Source organism: Mesocricetus auratus, unplaced genomic scaffold, assembly GCF_017639785.1.
Source record: "Mesocricetus auratus isolate SY011 unplaced genomic scaffold, BCM_Maur_2.0 Super-Scaffold_100025, whole genome shotgun sequence".
NCBI classification, from domain to species: Eukaryota; Metazoa; Chordata; class Mammalia; order Rodentia; family Cricetidae; genus Mesocricetus; species Mesocricetus auratus.
In genome coordinates, this window is record NW_024429206.1 from 19,401,281 (window position 1) to 19,421,395 (window position 20,115).

The 20,115-nt window shown below is 51.8% G+C and overlaps 1 protein-coding gene across 6 annotated transcripts in view; it reads right to left on the reverse strand.

The window, feature by feature from the left end:
• Rimbp2 (RIMS binding protein 2) overlaps positions 1 to 18,999 on the reverse strand; it is a 171,648-nt gene extending 152,649 nt beyond the window's left edge. For 2 of the 6 annotated variants that reach the window (XM_040731248.1, XM_040731247.1), the window contains exon 1: positions 18,352 to 18,999. The gene's annotated coding sequence lies outside the window, so the exon portion shown is untranslated. The remainder of the gene's footprint in view (positions 1 to 18,351) is intronic. The other 4 variants (XM_040731246.1, XM_040731249.1, XM_040731251.1 and 1 more) reach the window with 4 other exon arrangements.
• Between the last annotated feature and the right edge of the window lie 1,116 nt (positions 19,000 to 20,115).

Below are 20,115 nucleotides of genomic sequence, written 5' to 3' on the forward strand. Positions count from 1 at the left end.
GGTGAGAAGGGAATCTGGCTGACTGGTACCTCACTCACCGGCAGCCAGCCCTTTTGTCTCCAGGCAGGCTAGGGCCAGCAGGACTGATTCCTGCTGAGCTCAGGGAAGAACCCAGAGGTGACTGGGGGTTGCCACCCTGGGAGTTTGTGTCTAATAAACCATTTGTCCAGAGGTCAGAACGAACCCAAGCTCATCAATCCCTGAGAAATGGCCTCAAGGAGGACTCTCATCTCAAAGCCTCTTTTAAAATCTGCATTTTCTTTGGAGACCCAGGGGTGATGTTAGAGGCGGGGATGGCAGTGCCTTGTCGGGAAGGGACTTCCAGCATTCCGATAGGACAGTGCTGAAGGCAAGGTCATCCTGCCTCACACAACTTCCTCACACAGAAATGTTATGAGTAACCCGAGAGAGAGAGAGAGAGAGAGAGAGAGAGAGAGAGAGAGAGAGAGAGAGAGAGAGAGAGAGAGAGAGAGATGCGCTACTTCAAAATGTACAGAGAAATACTTCACTTTCCACAAATGGCCTTTAAACATGAGAAAGACCAGTCAGACTTCTCTACAGACGACAGAAGCCCAAGTGTGAGAACAAATTTCCTTGGCCATCAGCCACACCCTGAACAACCTATGGAAAATCGAGAGCAGGAAGTGTGCAAAGGTGACCCAACTTAGAAAAACCAGGGAGGGAAGGAAGGAGGCCTGCCTGGCCTTTTCCCCTCCGGCTCTTTAGGACAGTCTCCCTCCCTGACCTCAGACTCACTATATAGCCCAGGCTAGCCTTGACCTTGCAGGAATCCTCCAACATTCGGCCTCCCAAGTGCTGAGATTACAGGCATGAACCACCACCCACCTTATCTTGTTCTGTTTTAAGACGTGGTCTCACACACTAGCCAAGGCTGGCCTAGAATGCAGAATACAGCCCAGGCTAAATTCAACCTCGTAGGAATCCTCCTGTCTTGGTTGCATCTCTTTGAAGAGAAAATGTTTCCTCTCCTGGGATCCATCCTGCTAGGATCCTCAAAGGTGTTGAAATATTACCTACAGTGACTTCACAGAGAAGAGAGAAGAGCCACGTTTGGAAGGAGCCTGCTTGTCTCTCCACAGACCACTTCACCACAGTGCCCCTTCAGCAATGAGGGAAGACAATACACATACACATACACACACACACACACACACACACACACACACACACACACACACACCTGGGTGATGTCTGAGATCATATCAAGACAAGCAAGGTGTAGAAAAGGACAGAGACAGCCAGGTGATGGACTCTTGTTAGCCATGCAGGATTCTCACTCAGCCAACACACACTCATGACTGTGAGTTTGGTCCAGGTCTGCTACCCCCTTGCAGGGGAGACATGAGGAGTGTCTGGTAAAATGTCTCAATGGTTATTGCTGTGGAGTGTGGAGGCTGTCCCGTGGGTGATGTCAGGACACTGAAGAGCAAGCGAGAGAAACTTCAGAAGGAACAACCTTTCTGAGTGAAACTAATGCATCTCTCAACAGATGGTTTCAATGAGAATGGCTCCATAGGCTCCCCTGTCTAAAGGCTTGGTCCCCAGTAAGTGGAACTATTTTGGAAGGATCAGGAGGTGTGGCCTTGTTGGAAGAGGAGTGTCACTGGGTGTGGGCTTTGAAATTTCAAAAGCCCACACCAGACCACCCAGTCTCTCTCTCCACTCTCTCCAGTCACTCTCTCTCTCTCTCTCTCTCTCTCTCTCTCTCTCTCTCTCTCTTTCTCTCTCTCTCTCCCTCTCCCTACTGCCTTCTGATCAGGAAGCTCCAGCTCCAGCACACACCTGCCTGCCCCCACACTCTCTGCCGTGACAATCATGGACTAACCTCCTAAAATTACAAACAAGCCCCCCCCCCCCAGTTAAATGCTTTCTTTTGTAAGAGTTGCCTTGGTTGTGATGTCTCTTCACAGTGATATCACGGTGGCTAAGACATGAACCTCATCTTAGAGGCTTCTATTTGCAGTAACTGATGAGCAACACGAGTGGTCAAAGTGCAGAAAATAAGAGACTACAGAATGCTCAGCTCTAAAGGGACCATGTACACCACTCTCCTGCTGCCAAGCCTCGGGGAACAAGGCGGAAGAGGGTGCCGAGAGAGCATGAGACCCAGGGGAGGTGAATAACTACAAGGAAATCTCTTCTGGACACAGCAATGGAGCTGTGCACAGGAACTCGCAGCAATTGCAGCAGCACACCCAAAATCTGTGTGAGCCCCAGCCAGAACAAATCCCAACACGGAGAGGAGAGCTGGGCACACAACTCCACCCCATCCGTGGAGCAAATAGCAATTGTTAGCTGCTGGGAGAGAGAGTTTTCTCTAAGATGATAGTCCCCCATAAGTAGCCCATTCTCCAGTGGAAAACTGCAACCAAGAATATTTGGGCAATGCAAGTTGGTCTTAAAAAACATAAAAACAAAACCCACAAAGGTGGATGGGGAGAGAAGTAGGGGAGGATATCTGGACTCTCAAAGAACTAATTTTAAAAAGAAAGAAATGGCCCATGAATAGGCATTACCCAACTGCTCATCTAACTTCTTCCCAACAAGGATGAGTAAATAAAAATCTGTCCTTCCACGAAGTTGCTTTTCAGTAGAACACATGTCAGTCTTGTATATTAATCATTCAGTAACACTAAGGACTCTCGGTTTTGTCCAGCCATTACCTCCGTTGGTTCCAGAAAGTTCTCATCCCCCACTGTATTCTGAGCCCATTAAACATCAGCTCCCCGGCCCCTCTGCTCCCTGAAGGGAACCTCCATTCCACCCTCAGGCTCTGTCAATGCTGAATTTCCCTTAAGTCATCTCACATCTCATGCTAACCAGCCCAGTTTAAGCAATCCTATCAGACGAATTGAAGGTCATGGGTTTAATTACAAGCACTTGTAATTAAGAGATGTTGATTCTTTTCCCATTCCTGCCCCCACGTGACGGCAGTATTCCTTATAGATGTGACCAGGACAGGACTCAGTGTCCCTACAAAATGTGGACCCCACATCTGTCCTTGGAGCCTTGGGAGCACCCAGTATCCCTGCTCCAGCAGGAAAGATGCCTCATCTACGATGGAGGACCAGAAAAGCCTCCTTCCCATCCCAGCTCCGAGTAGAGATACGAGGCTCTATAACACAGTAGAAACATAGGCAAAGACACATGGTCCTGAATGGCTACAAGGAATCCATACTTGCCACTCCTGCGCCTACACATGATGCGGTAAACCTTCTGGACTGAGACATCCAAGTCCTGGCCATTCCCTGCTACTAGCATTAGCCTAACCCACAGCAAGACACATATGTGTGCAACTAAAATCCCCACAATGCATTGCTCACTGGAGACAGCTAATAGACGCTATTGCTAAAATCATGTCTTCAAAGTTGCAATATGCTAAGACAATGTGGTCTCCCAGGAAGTTCAGATGACATCAAAAATGAAAATGATAGGCGGCAGTGTCCACTTGGCATTTTATGGTGGAGCCAGCAGAAGCACAGAAACGGAAGGCCCTCCCCACCGCTACCCCACCCGCCATGGAAAGCACTGTCCAATACCGGCTTAGATATTACCATGCTGTGGAGGATCACACACTAACAAGAGACCCACTTCCTGTGGCTCTTCTCAGCAGGGCAGGGCTGTGGGGCTGGAGAGATGGCTCGGTGGTTTAGAATGTACTCTGCTCTTACAGAAGACCTGGGTTTGTTTAGTCCCCAGAACTCAAGTCTGGCAACTCACACCGGCCAGCAACTCCAGTTCCAGGGAATCCAACACCCTCTTCTGGATTCATCAGGTACTCACATGAAACGTGACCATTTGCTCACACAGACACACACAATACACACATAAGAAAAAAAAACTAAAAAAAAATCCTAAGAATAAAAGAGGAAAGACCAATCTCCACAGGATTCTGGCATTACAGATGTGACGGTGCATCTTTCAGATACAAACTGCCCTAGTATAACAAAGTATTTGTCCCCGAAAGATTTGTAAGTAAATGTTATCATACTTAAAATGGTATTCTAAAGAAATGGGCAGTCCTGTTTTCTCTGCTGATTACTCTAGGGCCATGAGAGGGTTAGGTGATTCATGTTTAAGGTGGAACTATTGGCCAAGCATTGTTGACACGATTGTAATCCCATAACTGGAGGCTTGGGATCACAGCTTTTCTTGGCCACCTTGGGTTATCCAGTGACCTGCTTTGGCTATGGTGAGTTAAATTGTGCCTTCATCATCCAAGAGTCCTATGAGCTTACTTGGCAACAGGTCCCTTGCAGACTTAGTTCAAGTAGATGTGAAGCTCAGGTTACCACTCCAGCTAGTCAATATAACTTAGAAGAGACTAGATGCATGGGGAAAATGACGACAACACAGAGATGTGGTGTCACAAGCCATGGAGTGCAGTGGACCTCACTGGAAGCAGGAATAGGGGGCGGGAGGACTCCCATCTTCTTCACCCACACACCTAGAAGAATGATCTGTCAATCCCCTAACCTTGAACCTAAGCAAGAGAAGATAATTTTCTGCTCTGGAAACTTGAGGCAGTGGCCCAGTGGTAGGACTTTTCTATCTCTCTATGTTCCCTTCGCTGTCTTCCATGAACTCTACAAGCCTGATCCAGGTACCACAGCCTGGCTTCCTTTTGCATCAGAAAATCTGGCCTCTCTGCCCGGAGGACCCTTCTGTGTGATGCTCATGAGAAAGGGGAGCCTCTTGAAAGAGCCATATTCTACTCCTGGTGGTGGTTCCCAGGATGGAGCCACGGACGGAACGTACAGATGCCTGGGACAGACATCTCAAGCAGCAGCCTTTGGCCTGCAGCTCACCTGGCTACACAGCCCAGCTGCCTCCCACGCCATTCTTTCGATCTCAGAAAAACCCATCCATCGGGCCTGGTGCTGGAGGTCCCTGCAGTTGTCCTGGCTACGGTGCCTTCCAGACCACAATCACCCACCTCCTCTAGCGTCCTTCTGAATGAAGACTCATTTGAATGTCATGTGACACCCATCACAGATCTTTCTCATCTTCATGCTAAGAGCTGTGGTGGATATCCTTTGCCCCAGGGGCTGCTTGAGTCATGGGGTACCACAAACAGGAAGTACCAGGACACTGAAGTGTGATGCGCACACGGAAACCATGAGGCCGCTGTCACCTTCCCAGCACCCCACATGAGACAGAAACTCAGACAAGGGATCCGATGCTGGATTCATGTCACTCTGCTGGTCCCGACAGCAGGGCTTCATGGACCGATGCCAAGCATAAATTCAAGAATCTGCTGAGATTAGAGGTCATCGACGTGCAGGAGGATGAGAGTCTGCCAAGACCATAACTCGACACAAGGCAGACAATGGCCCAGTGCTGGCCAACGGCCCGGCACACACAGCTAGAACAGTTATCACTTGGCTGGGTCCACGAGGGCGAGGCCATGTGTTCCAACACCAACAAGTGGGTATCTCCCGCCAGCTGACGGGAGGCCACGGAAGGGGCTCCACAGTCACGCTGGGAGCCAGAAGGATGGTGAGGAGGAAGGGGCGAAAGGGAAAGGGCACCAGGGAGAGAAGCAGAGGGGCGGAACCCAGGGCAGCTCAGAACACAAGGGGCTGGGCAGCCCAGCTTCCCTGTGAGCTGCAAGTGTGTGTGTGTGTGTGTGTGTGTGTGTGTGTGTGTGTGTGTGTGTGTGTGTACACATGTAGAACTCAGGACAACTTGTAGGAGTCTATTCTCTTTCCACCATGTAGGTCCCTGGTTTGGCACAATCACCCTTGCCCACTAAGACTTAGCGGGTAAGTCATCTTATCAGCCCCTCCCACTCTTTTTTGTTTTGAGATAGGGTCTGTGGTTTGCCAAGTAGGTTAGGCTGCTTTGCCAAAGAGCCCCAGGAATCCACCACCTCCACCTTCTCGGCTCTGAAGTCGTAAGCATGTCACAAAACCACCTGGCTTTCTCGCGTGAGTTCCGAGTAGTGAACTCAGGTTGTCTTGCTCGCACAACGGGCACTTCACCCCCTACTCCATGTCCCCAGCTCTATCTTACCTTTTCAGAATGGAAATAGCATGACAGCGTTTCCTGACTGCCCTCAGCAGGTTGTAGCCCCTACACATGCCTGCGTGTGGTCCTTTTCCTAAGCCAGAGGAGAAATGGAAGACGGAAGACGTGAGAGGAGACAGAGCCCACCTCCTCCCAGGCGCGTTCGCTAAACATCCACGCCTTTTCCTACATTCCCAGCTGCCCCCATTTGCTGTCTGTCACTGGGAAGAGGCACTGACCAAAAGCAACGTGGGGAAGACAGGGCTCATCTGGCCTCCGTGTTAACTGTCCATCATCAAGGGAAGCCAGGGTAGACATTCAAGGCAGGAACGGAAGCAGAGGCCGTGGAGGGGCACACTCCCGCTGGCCTGTTCCTCCTGGTGTGCTCAGTTGGCTTTCCTACACAATGGAGGACCACCTGCTCGGGGGTGACACCCCGCCCCCAACACACAAGCCAACCAATGGAGGCAATTCCTCAGTGAGGCTCCCCTCTTTCCAGGTGTGTCAAGTTAACAAAAAAAAAAAAACTACAAGGAGCATACCAGGTGACTAGAAACAGAACAAAATACACCGGTAGATAAAAGTTACATTTTGTAGGGCCAGCATAGGGGCGTTCGACATCAATCCCAGCACTCGGGGAGGCAGAGGCAGGTGGATCTCTAAATTCAAAGCTGGCCTGGTCTACATAATGAGATCTTGTCTTGAGATGGAAAACACTTTAGACAACACAGAGGAGTCAGAAGGGAAACACTTGAAAAAATTAAGAGTCTCCATTCACCTGGAATATGCAAGACATCCACATGTTTCTCTACCAGGAAAGACTTTTCCTAAGAAAGTATAAGTGCTTGTTTTCGAGTCATGAGTTTGAATGTTTTCTGAACTTGAAGCCTGCTCCAGGCATGAGTCTGTGGGTTTGAAAGTGCCGCCACAGAAAGAGCACAGTGAATTCTGGGCTCTTACAAAGTGTTGACTTTGGGAGAGGAGGGGCTATCTGGACTCCTGTCCTGGAAGGTTCCACATGTTCTTAGGAGGAGAGGATAGAGTTCTCCTTTTTACAAAGGGAAGCTTCCAACTTCAACCCAGGGACACAGAGCCTGAGTTCTCTGTGATAGGGCTGAATGTGGACCTGGGCCTAGACTGCCACCGGCCCAGCCTGGATCTGCCAAAGAGCCCACCTCCCATCCCCCCACCCATGCCCCATCTTTGTCTCCCTCTCCTCCTCTCCCCCCCCCCCAACCTCTTCCTTCCCTCTGATTATCACCAGTCCTGTAACTGCCGGATTCTGAGTAGCAGATGACAAATGGTGGCCTGATGGATCCATTACTCTCTTTTAATTTATTACATTTTAATTAATAAAGGCGCCCGTACTGGTTCACAGACATAAATCTCCTGACTCCCAAGGCCTTTCTCCAGGTCAGCATTTTTCTCTCTGCTCCCACCCCGCTCCCATCCTGGCCAACAGCAGGTCTCGACCCTGGACTGACATGTAGGTCTTAGGAAGGATCCCGAGCACAGCTGGTCTGATGGGTGGGGGTGGAGGGACCTCACATTCTCCAGCCAGCATACATCACCATGGATACATCAACCAGCGCAGGTGGCTCCCTGCCCATGGACCAGTGGCACACAGCCCTGAGACTCCACAATCAGGAAAAGTTAAGGCTAGGGAGAAGGGAAAGAAGCCCCTCCCCCTGGAGTCTAATTTACATATCCCAGGAGAGTCAGAAAAGTCAACATAGCAGATAAAAACCGAAATAACGCACAGAGATTATCCGTATGTTCACAAAGATATCTCAAACGAAGACGCTAAAAATAAGAAACAAACAGTGCGCAGGGGAGAAGGTTCGTGACCTAGACTTTAACTTAATCAGTGCTCAGCCACCTCTAAACCTAGGCTTCTCCCTTGGGTCTTTGCAGCATGGAGGCTCTGACTTTACCAGAGTGCTGGGGAGGAGGCAGGGAGGAAATTCCTGAGGCGGGGCCCTGTCTCCCCTCCACAGCAGATCACCTCACATTCTCAGTAAAAAGTTGGAGATGGTGATGCCCCCCGCCCCCATAAAGAGCTACCTTTCCCAGTATCTCCCTTTGCTAAGGATAGACCCTTCGCTCTGTGGAGTGAGCACACCACCCCCATGCTGTCCTTAGAGGGTGTTGGGACACCAGAAAATAGAGCTTTCAGGCTCCACCCCCTCTGCCCCAATGGGGCGTGGATGAGTCCTAGGGACTCCCCACAGTTGCCTGGTTACACTATAAGGGGCAGAGCAAGCTAGACTGTGTGTTCAACAGCTGAAACTGTGGTGCTTCTAGGAAAATTCCCAAACTGTCCACACCACAGTTACAAAGAAATAACCACACACTCCATCAAGGAGCTGGGAGTCAGGGGGCTAGGTAGTCTGTGTGTGTGCACGGTGGGTGGAGTGTGAGTATCTGGGGGGAAGGTGAGCTCTTCATTTGTTTCCACCTGTCAAGGACCCCCATGGTGGAGACAGAAGGCTCTAGAATCAGCATCTAAACTGGAGCCTTGGTCCCCTCCGCAGTCCCAGATCCAAAACCTGTGACTTTGGATGAGTGGCTTAAGTTCTCTGTCCTTACCCCGCCCCCCTCAGCCCCCCCCCCAAGACAGGGTTTCTCTGTATAACAGCCCTGGATGTCCTGGAACTCACTCTGTAGACCGGGCTGGCCTCGGACTCAGAGGTCCGCCTGCCTCTGCCTCCCAAGTGCTGGGGTTAAAGACGTGTGCCACCACTGCCCGGCTCTCTCTGCTTCTTTGCCCATGCATAAAGCTGGAGTGGGTAGCAACCATGTAGAAACTTCATGAAATAAATGCTTGAGCAGCCTAGCCCAGGCATATCAGTGTGACCCAGGACATCTCCTTCTCCATCAAGGGCCCAGAGAAGAAGACAACTGTCAGCACTGTATTCTTTGTCATGAAACACTGCTCCATGGTCAGGAGAAGTAGGTTTCCCACCAACACCTGGAAGCCAGAAGTAACCCTGGCTGCCAGTGATCCCACGAGAGCCTTGAGCAGCAATTAGCTAATCAACAGACAGAGACGTGCCTCTTCCACTGGCCGCTCACCCATCCAGGTGAGTCCACACTGCCTAGCCAGTCCCAGGTCACCTCAGTCTTCCCGGGAGTCTCTAACTCACTAATAAGAAAACTGCCACCTACTGTTGGTGTTTGAAAACCACCTTGTTTTAGAATCTGAGTGGGAAGAGTGTTTTTAAATGGCCATCCAGGAGGGGCGGTGGTGGCGCACGCCCTTAATCCCAGCAATCCAGAGGCAGAGGCAGGTGGATCTCCGAGTTCGAGGCCAGCCTGGTCTACAGAGCGAGTTCCAGGCTAGCCATGGCTACAAAGAGAAATCCTGTCTTTAAAAAGAAAAAAAAAAAAGACCATGCATGTTCTCAAGCTTCCACTCACTCTCAAGTTTACTGATGGGTGGGTTCTGCCCATCCCCCACCCCACTGTCTCCGTGGGCTGGGAGGTGGTCTGGCTGGGTGGCTGCTATCCCTGCTCAGCCCTGGCAGGCCTGGCTGGGCCTCTAATTGGATCCCCCCGCCCGGCATCGCCCCCAAATGACTTGCCACCACGAGTCCTGATTAGTGTTCTACACACGCTGTCAAGACCTCCTCTGGGGTTGGTGGCGTTCTACATTTCTGAGTCAGATCAATAGCTTTAATGTACAGTGTACACAGGGCTTGCTTTTAAGTGGAGTTTGTTGGGGAAGAAGAAAGTAAGATAGGATTATAGTTGCAGACAGGGCTTAGGGGCTACAAAGAGAAAAAAGACTTCTAGAAGCAAGGGGAAATCTAGAAGCAGAGTTTACATCCTCAGCAATACAGAGGCCTGGGGTCTGAATGTAGCAGAAGTGCAGGCGTGGAAAGTGAACCCCGCCAACTCACACGGGGCCTTGTGCAAAGTCCCCATAAGCATCCCCCTTTCTGTGCCCAGGACCAGGCTCCCTCTGAGTAAGACAATCAAGCAGCTGCATCATCCAAGAGGTCACAGAGAGGTCACAGCGCCGCCACGCCCTGCCTGAGAACAGTAACCACCAGCCCCTTCCAGATCCCAAAGCCAGATCCCAACCTGGCTTGTTTGCTTGTTTTGTTTTTAATCTTAGACTACATCGCATACTTTGTTTATTATGTGTGTGAGCACACATGCCACAGAATTCATGTGGAGATCAGAGGACAATTTTGTGGAGTCATTGCTCTCCTTCTGATGTGTGAGTCCTGGGGATCCAACTTAGACCATCAGTCTTGGTGGCAAGCACCTTTATCTATTGAGCTCGTTTGTTGACTTCTTGGTTAAAAAAAGAAAAAGAAAAATATGGAAATGTAGCTTAGTTGGTAGAGTGCTTGCTTAGCATGCTGGAAGCTTGGGGTTCCATCCCTAGCACTACATAAAATGGCATGGTGACCCACACCTGTAATCCCAGCGGTAAAGGCAGAAGAATGCCCAGTCTGGAATACATAGGATCATCTCTCAAAATAAGTAATTACAGGGACTGGGCAGATGGCTCAGCAGTGAAGAGGACTGTTACTCTTCTAGAGAACCCAAGTTCGATTCCCAGCTTCTGCATGGTGGCTCAAAACCGCCTGTAACTCCAGTTCTAGGCGATCTGACTCCCTCTTCTAGCCTCCCCTGGCACCAGCAAACACACACACACACACACACACACACACACACACACACACACACACATACACACACACAGTGCAGACATACATGCAGGCAGACACTCATACACATAAGAAAAAATCTTTTTAAAAATTAACTTTTTAGGTAAATACACCTAGAAGCCATCCTGTGTCCTGGATCATCCTGTAGGGTCCCCTGCCTGCCTCCCACCACAGCTCTGGCGATTTGTGTTCACCATGGTGAAGACCTGAGTTCAAATCCCTGTTTTACTGCTCTCTGACTGTATAGTCTCTGCTAGGGATTCACCGCTCCGTGCCTCAGTTTCTCCATCCACACAGTGTGGATGACAGTAAAGCCTGGGCCTCCAAAACAAGTTAGAACAGCACTGGGCCACGGCTTCTCACTGTTGGGACCATAGATGCCAACATTCACGATATGGCCAGGCTTGCAGTGCCAACCCCTTTGGGGACCACCTCTTAGTGGCTGCTTGCCTCTGATGTCTTGGAAGCCACAGCACCTCTCCTCTGTGACCCACAACTCTGTTCTCCTCTGTCTCAGACCCCGCCCCCAACCTCTTACTTCCCGTTCCCTAAGAGGTAGGATGAGACACACACACACACACACACACACACACACACACACACACACACACACGACCTGACCTTCTTGGCATCCTTTGTCACCCTTGGTGGATTAGCAGGGGGACCTCCCCAGAGCCAGTATTCAACCCAAGCATTTGCTATATAAGGATGCTCTGAAAGTCTGGGGGGTGGGGCCAGATGCTCCCAGGCTGTCCTTACGGTAAACATCACAGTGGGCACCTGGGCACAGGCCTGCTATCAGGATGCAAACCAGGAAGGCCGGGCACCCCCTCACCCACCACACCTGTGCCATGTATACATTAACTTTTTTTTAGGGGTGATGTGCAGTTTTCAAGTAGAGTCCTCATCTACAACGGTATTAAATTATGCACGTCTTTTAAAAAGCACCCTTATGGAAAACAGATAAAGGTAGTAAAATACAGGCAGGATTTCACATGAGTGTGGGAGGGGAGATGGAGAGAGGGCGGTGCTATTGGAGTCTGCACTGCTAGCCAGCAACACTGGCGCTTCTGGGATACCCATGTCTCCAGGGTGAAACCTGAAGGATCAGACCCCAGTGGGAATACATGAGAGTCTCTCCTGGCCCTTAGCGAGAGAATGCAGGCCAGAGACAGGTTTTCGGGGCAGTGGCTTGTGCTAACCTTGGCTGGGTTCACTTCTGGAAGAAAATAGTTCCCGTGTCCCCCTCTACGATAGTGAGCCATGCTGAAGTGGGGACAAGGCTACCCCTGGAACAACCAACCAGAAGAACCAGGCTAGCACACTGGCCTCGCTGCCTCCTGTCAAACCGCATGTTAAATGCCCCTGGGAAGCCTTGGAGTGGGAGACCTGAAGGTGGAGAGAATAACAACGAGGCTGGCAATATACGGTGCTGTTCTGTTCTCTGGCCGCCGCATGCTGCTCCCCACACCCACTTTCCATGAATGGAGCCTCAAGTCCCAAAGCAGAAAAGAAGCCCCCAGGCCCCAAGAACACCTGGGGCACAGCCAGGCATGGCCGGGGTCCTGGCTGACGATGCCAATGAAGAGTCTCGGGCCAGGCCCAGCGTCACTCTTTCTTGTGGCTGACTGCCAATCCAGACGTAGAGCTCTCCGCTCCTTCTCCAGGACCCTGTCTGTCTGCGCACCCTCATGCCTCCCTCTGACCCTGTGAGCCCGCCCCAGTTAAATGTCTTCCTTTGTCAGAACTGCCATGGCCGCGGTGTCTTTTCACAGCAATAGAAACCCTAACGCAGACGGGGATCAGGTCTCCATGACCGGGCTCGTGCGGCAGCTGTGAAACCAGGGACATTTCCCAATAACCCCACTACTCTCTTGATGGCTCCTCCCGTTCTGGGTCTCTGAATGACAACAGTGGCCTCTCCTCACAGCTTTGCCCAGCCAGTTGTCTTAATTGTCCTCTCTGGGGTGCTAAAATCCCCTTGCCCAGCCCCTCATGAGAGTTCGACTGGGTACTGTGGCCACAGTGAACGCCACTAACCACAGCGTCAGGCAGGGCAGGCCTGTGAGGGCACCACAGTGATGGCGGAGGCAGCTCCACGCTTGTGACCTATCCCAGGTGAATCCGGTGACAAAACAGAGACTTTAGGTATGACCACAGGCACCTCTTTCAGAACTCTCTGTCTTGGTTTCCCCACTATAAAGCGGAGGGTGGACAGTGTATCATCCTTATAGCCTTCTCAAGGAATGAGATTGTTCTAGAAAGATGTTCAGTATAAGCAAGTACTCAATAAGTAGCAGCTGTTGCATTTGGGGGCCTGTGTCAACTGGAATGAAGCCTCAAGGACAGGTCTGGCTCCCAGACTGTCACTAGACTCCAAGCTACCTATCAAGGATGCCAATGGAATTCACAAGATAACCTCAGTGGCCCCGGAGGCCAGCAGGGACTTCTCTCATCTCTCCTGCCCCTAGGGATTCGACTGTCTACTAAGCTCTGCTTGTGCTCTGATAGGCCGGAAATGCACAAGGATTGTGTAAACTGAAAATGCAGAAGAAGCGAGTCTAGACCTAGGGGCCCAGATCTGTCTTAGAGCAGAGATGGGTCTGATAACACACAGAGCTTCGGACAGCTAGCGGCCTCGGGGTACCGCTGACCTGGAAGTGAACCGCAATGGGCCGGCAGTCTGGAAGTCACTTCGGCCACAAGTCTAGTTCCCTGCAGGAATGCTGTGGGGCACCAGGGCAGGAGGAGGGAGACCCAGACATGTGTGCCCTGTACTCAGGCCTCATACCAAAGGAGGCCACCAGGAGGCAGCAGAGAGCAAATGGAGCATCCCAGTCGGTAGACAGTAGGGGAGGGTATCCTGCAGATAGGCAGGGGCTCTCAGAGGAAGTGACCTCTGAACAGAGCCCTGGACAAGTGGGCAGCTCTGGGTAGAGGTTTCTGGGCTAAGATGTCAGGGAGAAAGAGCGAGCGCAACCACATCACCAGTGCCCAGGGTCTTCTAGGGACCTCACAGTGGCTCCAGCAGACACTACATATGACAGGGTTTCCATGACACAGCAGGCTGGACCTGCTTTTATAGGACTCCGTCATGCTGAGTGGCCTGAAGATCAGAAATGGATACAGGATGCCCGGGAGGGACATGAGTCACAGCCCATGAGGAGATCTCAGGTCAAGGCCGCAGTGAGGGAAGTCAAACTTCAATGCGGAGGGAAAGGGGGCAGTGGTGGATAAACCTGGGTGGAGCCGGAGGGATCTAAATAAACGTCTAGACAGAAGGAATGTCCCGTCAAGATAGGAGAGAGGAAGTGCGGGTGGGAGAGTTACCTTCTACATGTCTGTGCTGTTAGCAGCAGTTCTGACCAGGCAGAGGGGTAGAATGCTTGCCTAGAATCCCCCAGTGAGGGATTTGGGTGGGACCAGAGTAATTGCCTGGAATCCCCCAGTGAGGGACTAGGTAGAGCTCCTGCCTACCTGCCTACTATGTGCAAGGCCTTGGGTTCCATCCCTAGTCTCTCTCTCTCTCTCTCTCTCTCTCTCTCTCTCTCTCTCTCTCTCTCTCTCTCTCTCTCTCTCTCTCTCTACACACACACACACACACACACACACACACACTGGTACTTTGGTTTTAAAAATGCCCTTCTATATATCATGATGTAAGTACTCACCCACCATCAAAAAGTCACGATTTGCTATATTCCACAGCATGGGGGAACCCTGAGATGGACGCAAAATCCACATAACACAGACCCCATGTCACAAGCTATGACACAGAGGAACTGCGTGGTTAGTGAATTATTCCTTGAGAAAGCTGTGTTACAAATGTTGACGCCAAGCTGGATGTGGTGACACATGCCTATGACCCCAGCATTCGGCAGTTGGAGGCAGGAGGATGAGGTTTAAGGATAGTTTGGGCTATAGGAGAACTTGTGTCAAAAAACAAATGGGTCAGCAAGATATCTCAGTGAGCAACAGTGTTTGCTGCCAAGCCAGACAACCTGAATTCAATCCCCAAAATTTATACGGTGGAAAGAAAGAACTGAGTCCCACAAGCTGGTGTCTGGTCTGCACACACACACACACACACACACACACACACACACACACACACACGATTGAATGAATTTTTTTCTTAACGCTGTCCCTCAGCACCTACTCTAGGAGCCAGAGGCCACGCCCTGAACATGAGTGGTTTTCAAAAGCTCCAGGAATGGAGTAGAGCATGCGCTGGATCCAAGGTGAGTCCCACTGTGTGCCACTGGCATGCCCATCCAGATGCAAAGGGCAGGGTAGGGCTGCAGTACAACAGAGGACCAGATATGGAACACGGGCTGTTTCTCATCGTCACGTGATCCAGGACAGGTCACTCCATCACCTCCTGTAAAGTGGGGAACCAGTGTCTGTGAGCCACACATACAAGCACCGCTCATTGACACGGGCCAGCATCAAGCAGCACCACTCTGCATATACAGTGACAGCCCTGGAAGCCATTGACTCTGCTCCCCCTGCCCCCCAGTAACAGCAGCCAGCTGGAAATATCAGTACCCTCTCAGCGTCTACGAGTGAGTCCTGTCCCTAACACACGGAGCAGGGGGGCGGGGTCTGACTCCTGATAAGTGTCCCTTCCCGATGTCCCTTTGCCCCCTCCATGTCATCTCAGCTTGCGACTGTGGTGCTTCCTAAGCTGATGGCAGAGAAGTAAGAGGAGCAGGTATCACAGGGTAGAGGGGGAACCATTACAGTGACTCCACAGTGCCATGTGTCACTAGACCAGGAAGCCTCCCTCCGACATGGCCAGGGACGCACTCGCTCACTCTGACAGCTCTGAGATACAGCCCAGAGCAGTGCTCACTGGAGCCACGAGGACCCTACCATGTGCCAGGACTCTGAAAACATCTCAGCCCCCTTCTTGGGGAAAGGGGTCTAAAACATGAGTGACAGACATTATGGAATAGAGCACTGCCGTGATCAAAGCTGCCCACCAGAAAAGCGTGCCCAGATTCACCCAGGGAAGCAGAGCACAGCAGGGGGCCGGCACACACCAGTTCATAGTCATCCAAACCCGGAGACAAAACATACAGACCCCAAACCAAGGTCACTGGAGGTGGCTGAAATGGAGACAGTTTAAAAAAAAGAAAAGTGCGAGCCAGGAGATAGTGGCGCATGCCTTTAATCGGGAGGCAGAGGCAGGCAGATTTCTGTGAGTTCAAGACCAGCCTGGTCTACAGGGCGAGTTCCAGGACAGGCTCCAAAGCTACAGAGAGAAACCCTGTCTTGAAAAACCAAGACCGAAACAAACAAACAAAGAAGCGTGGAGTTCGGTAAAAGAAGAGAGAGACAAGGTGAGAAAGACAGGAAGAGAAGAAAGAGAAAGGAGTTGGCCCCACCCTTCGTGGACAGCCCGGCAGCAAGAGCAGCAGGGCTCCCCAAGGCTGCCTGGCCTCTCCCACATCACCAGGAAATGACACCACTCACCACACAGGTGGAGGCAAATGAGAAGGCAGGGGGCAGGGTGTAGGGTTGTCATTGTTTTCCAGATGGGTCTGGGGGGTGCGTGGGGGAAGTTCTCTGGGGATTGGCACCTCCTCAAACCTTCCCATGGAATGGAAACTCCCCAGTCAAACTGCCCATGCGCTTGAACCCCAAAACGCTATGGCGCCACTGGGAGCTGCCCTTTGACCTAGGGGTGTTCACACGGGATCCCCAAGCAGCAGCAGCAGCCACCTCTGGGAACTTTTAGAAAGGTAGACGCTCCACCCCTCCCCTGAGCCGTGCCCCTGATACCATGAGTGGTAGACTCCCTACAGGGCAGCCTGATGTGTCTTCACAGATAGGTGTGTGAGCCCAGCATGACCTCTGCACTGGGGGGGGGGGGTTCCACAAGCTGAGCTCTGTGCCCTGGGTACTGAGCCAGTTGGTAACCATTTGTTCCTAAGCCTCATGCCTCTGTCACTCATGCCCCCAAAGAACCACCCTGTCTGGAGTTCAGAACCCATAAGAACTATGAATGCTGGGGGCCAGGAACTGCCAAGATGAGAAAGAAGCCAGTTTGGAGTTGGGGGAACTCTAGTGAGGCTGGGAAAAGTGTGTGTGTGAGACTGTTTTCAGAGGTCCCATGCTAGTTGCAGTCCACACGCGGGCTTGTTTGAGAAGCCTCCAGCTCCTAGCCCAGAACTGGGTAGAGGAGAAATCAGTCCTTCACCTGCCACAGAAGCCCAGGGCTCTGGGTACCGCCTCCTTCTCCACACTCCCCAACACCCGGAATCACCTCCCTCTTCCTCCTAGGCTGCTCCTTCTGTGACAGTACCCTGTCCCTGACATGAGCTGTCTCCCACCTTCTGCCTCCCTCCCCCTCCCCACAGCCACCAACACCCTGAGGATCTGTAACACAGAGAGACTTCCAGAGGGGCCCAGTGAGCCCCAAGTTCGGTCCCCACAGCCAACAGTGGACCTGCTTCCCTCCACTCGGGCTGGGAATGTGCTCCCTCTTTCCTTCCTTCTTTCTTCCTTTCTCCCTCCTTCCCTCCCTCCCTCCTTTCTTCATCCACACTTCCCTTCCTTTTCTAGTACTTTCCTCTTTCATCCTTTCTCCCTCTTCCTTTTCCCTTTCCCTCCTTTTCCTCTGTCCCTCCCTCCCTTTCTTCAGTCCCTCTTCTTTCTTCCCTTCCTTCCCCCTTTCTCTCTTCTCTCCATCACTCCTCTCTCTTCCTGATCTGATCACCCAGACATCAGCTCAAGGGACAGCCAGTATACTCTCCCTAGGGACAGAACCAAATTGCTCCCCCAGAGGTCCCAGCCAGCCATCGCCTCCCTGGGGCTCTGTCCACACAGGAGTCCTGCCAGGGTCATCCTGTAAACCTGCAAGCGCTGCCTTTTCAGGTGGAGGGGGAAAATCTGAACTAGCCAAAGGCCTCTGTACACCTACACGTACACACACACACACACTCACACAGGCTGTGCTGAGAACATCTGTCTCCACAAACAAACCATCACAGCCGCTCTCTGGGACGCTGTTTGACAAATTCACATTGCACATTTCAATCCGCGTGGGCAGTGGATGACAGAGAGACTGGACTGGGATGCTTCGAGCCCGCCCCTTCCCCTTCACCCCCCCCCCCCCCCCGCCCTGCGCCATCCCCCAGGACCCCAGCACTCTGTCTGAAACCAAGACCAAGTTTCTGCCCTCTGAAAAGGCTCTGCCCCAGCACCGTGGTGTCAAACTTTGCCCAGAGGGGCTTTTCTGAAAAGCTGGGGGCCCAAGAAGACAGGGAGAGCCACAGCGCCGCCGTCATCGCCATCGCTGACATGGTACACACACAGGCACGGTACAGATGAGAGAAGCCAGCCAGCCCTTCCCTTCACTCTGACAAGGATCCATTGGTGGCAAGCCACACGGTGACAGGAGCACAGCGGCATCCCACACCAAGCGTCGCCCGCTGCAGCCTCTGTCCTCAGCCACCGCTGCCCACCCAATGCCGAAGGGCATCCTCCCAACGCTGGAAAATAAACTTCACCAGGGCAAAGAGTTCCCTGCTAAGCCCCTGTCACCGGGCCACTGCGGTTCTAAGAAGAAAGGTGAATGGAACAGAAGCTATTTTTAGGAGGAAAAAAAATTAAATCTCAAATCGCAGCCTACCTTGAACGTTCTCGGTGTCCAGCCTCCTGGGCTCCCAGAGAGAGAGAAAGAACGAGCCAGAGCCTCCGCAGTACACTGTGTCAGATTACAATCTGGGGCCAGAGGGAGGGAGGGAGGAGAGAGAGAGAGAGAGAGAGAGAGAGAGAGAGAGAGAGAGAGAGAGAGAGAGAGAGAGAGAGAGAGAGAGAGAGAGAGAGAGAGAGAGAGAGAGAGAGAGAGAGATCCAATCAACACTGAAGGGCACGGGTGTGTGGGCACTGCTCGGAATCAGCCAGAAATTATTCATTTAATTTTTACAGGGAGGTGGGGGAGGGAGCAAGCGCAGGAGCCACCAGTCAGAGAGCAGCAGCCAGAGCTCGGAAAAGGCAATGTTTTAACACACACACACACACACACACTCACACGTGTGCACACACAAACGCGCATGCACACTTGCATCCCAAGATGGCTCTGTCCCTTCCCTGCCGGCGCCTCTCTCGTGAAGCCTTGGTCAAAAGCAGGGCAGAAATGGAGGCGGAGCTGGGGACCTTGATGCAGGGCTCAGGGCTGAAGAGCTCCCCTGGCGGCCCAGGGCTGGGTCTGCCCCTGCAGGTGGTCCAGGGCCCTGCGGCCAGGTGGAGGCAGACATCGATGCGCCCACCAAGCAGTGCTCCTGATGCAGAGTGAGGCGGCTGTGCCGAGCTCCCAGCTGTCTGGGTCCTTCATCCCTGTCCAGTCTCCCTCCCCATCCAGCTGCCCATCAACCCTATAAGCCCTTCCTATCCTCAACTTGGTAATTGCCAGATGTACCAGCTACCTAGCAACAGAGGAACAGAGGGGCAAGAAGAGAATAACAGGAAATGGGCTCTCTCTCTCTCTCTCTCTCTCTCTCTCTCTCTCTCTCTCTCTCTCTCTCTCTCTCTCTCTCTCTCTCTGTCTCTCCCCCCTAGGGTCATAATCTCACTGTTAACTCTATAAAGATGGTAAATAGCTCTGTTCCTCTCAAGAGCTACCTTAACCTGGCAACATCCTGATTGAGGCTGTGTGGGGCCCTGTGGCCTGTGTAAGGAAAAGACTGAGGAAAACTACAGACAAAACTGACACATATCACCTGCAGCTCCTGCCTACCAAAGGGTGTCTGGAAGCTGTCTGTGGCCTCTCTGACTAAGGGACCCACTCCCTGTGGGTTCACTTGTGGATCCTGAATGAACCACAGCAACTAAAACTAAGAGGCCAAGGAGCTGATACCCTCACACCCCCAAGATGATGCTCCCTACCACAAAAATGTGTTCAGCAAAATTTTCAGAGCCCACATCGGGACTCAAAGCTGACTATAACACCAACTCCAGGGGATTCAATGGGCACCTGCACACACACACACACACACACACACACACACTAAAATAAATCTTTTTTTAAAAAGTTTCCTAATCAGGACTCATTTTGCATTCTAAATATGATTCCCTTGGGAAGGGAGGCTCCACTCAGGCACCTGTGTCCCAAACATAGGTCCACATTGAAGTCTGGAAGCAGGGAGTGATATCCCTACCATACTCTATATTCCAGAGTCATTAGGTCCTGGCAACTGTCGACATCCTGAGACCATGGAAGGAACCAGAACCTACTCAAAGACTCATATGTTCTTCCTCACAGCAGTGATATCATAGCAGGCACTGAGGGAAACAGCTCAATGTCCAGAGACCAATGACTGGCCCACAGGATATAGTATGTCCATACAACAAAATAGTATTCAGCCATAAAAAAGCAAGAAGGACTGATTTCCAC